Raw genomic sequence first — 1,806 nt, forward strand, 5'->3', positions numbered from 1 at the left:
TCCAAAACAAAATTCTCAAAATTTTTAATTATGAACTGCAGGAGACACGTTGCCAATAAGGGGTGGGTGCTCATGTGGCGCTTCTGCAGAGCTGCACTGTCAGGCATGTCTGAAGTTGGCCTTTCTGAGTCAGTCCCTGTGTTCTTAGGAAAAGCTTGGTTCTACATGGTGTTCAGGCAACAACATGGGGCCTCTTTCCCTTCAGAATTACAGAAATTTCACAACTGTTAATGTCTTTAATAAGGTCTGTGATTGAGTAATTTAATTGGCCAAGTTTAGATTAAGATATTAGCAGTATTTTGAAAATGTTGGCTTTGTTTTGACTTGCATTTGTTGTCTATACTGTAGCTGTCAGACATTTCTTGACATCTCCTAGAATGTGAACTGCTTTTGTTGCAAATACATAACTGGTTTGTGTTTGTGCCTTGTCAAGTAGTTGGGGATGCAGGGTTTGAAAGCAACCCTGTGCTGGTGCAGAGGGCACCATCCTACAACTTCTGGGTGGATTCTGAGCTGTGTGGGTGCATTTCTCACACCACAAGCCTGGTGCAAAGTAGGTGGCTTCCTGATGGATTCACACAAATTCTGAAAGTTGTCCCAGTTACATGTTTTGCCCTTCACAGCTTTTAATCTTTGCCAGTTTGTCAAGTTTTCTTCCTCAGAACATGCTTAGTTTTAACAAGCCAATAAAATATAAACACCAATCAATTTAGTCCTCTATGGTATCTTCAAAACTAACCAGATCAAGGGACTTCAGCAAAAGAGTTAAATGTATATTAAAAAGAAAAGAGCCCTTAGGTCTGAAGAGCTGATGAATGGACCTGAAAAGATATCAAAAAGGCACTGCTTAATTTTTATTAGATAATAATAAGAGATATTATAGTCTTTTTTAAGAATCTATTATTATTGCAAACCTGTATTTTAATAATGAAACAGACCATTATTCCCTTTATACAAATTCTACCAGGACATAATATCACGTATCTCTGGTCAAAATGTTTTTTTGCATTCCTTTGATCAGCAATTCCCTTTTAAACTGTCTCCTCTCAGCTCCTTCTTTGATCACTTTTGATAGGCTGCTAGGGTCTGGAGGACTAGTGCATTTAGAAGAGCAAGAAAAATCTCTGGATACAAAACATTTTCATATGAAATATAACTTAGACATGTCTCCAAATCAGAAACAAAAGACACAAAAGCTAGTGCAAGGAAATGGCAGAAGCAAGAAAAATCATCTGGTATCTCTCTGGGGCTGCAATTCATTGTTTGCCTTAGGGTTTCAGAAAACAGCAGCTGCCTGAACCTTGATGGCTAGAAATCAATAATATAGATTTCATCTGCAAACAAATGCAATCTCTGCCCCTTTATGGGAGGAGCAGCCAATACCTCAGGCAAACACAGGGCAGGACTTTCAGGTACACCTAGTGAATGCCCTGGGAAGTGTCCTGTAACCTTGCAAGCAGCCTTATTTTCATAAGCAGGATGAAAAATCAAAGGGCCAGATATGAGGGGGAAGACTGCTGGGGACAAATTTAGGTGCAAAGTGAAAAATAATTGCTTCTAAACAGATTATGAAAAGCATGCAAGCAAGATTCTAATAAGAGTGCAATTTCTTAGGAAGGACAGCCAAAATACCAGCAAGTCATTGTCAAATCATACCAACAAGGCTTTGTTTTAAAGTATTTTATTGATTTCTATCTCCTAGACAGTTTTATTTCAGCCTGATATTTCCTTCCTTCCTTCCTTCCTTCCTTCCTTCCTTCCTTCCTTCCTTCCTTCCTTCCTTCCTTCCTTCCTTCCTTCCTTCCT

The sequence above is a fragment of the Parus major genome, chromosome 3 (assembly GCF_001522545.3).
Source record: "Parus major isolate Abel chromosome 3, Parus_major1.1, whole genome shotgun sequence".
NCBI classification, from domain to species: domain Eukaryota; kingdom Metazoa; phylum Chordata; class Aves; order Passeriformes; family Paridae; genus Parus; species Parus major.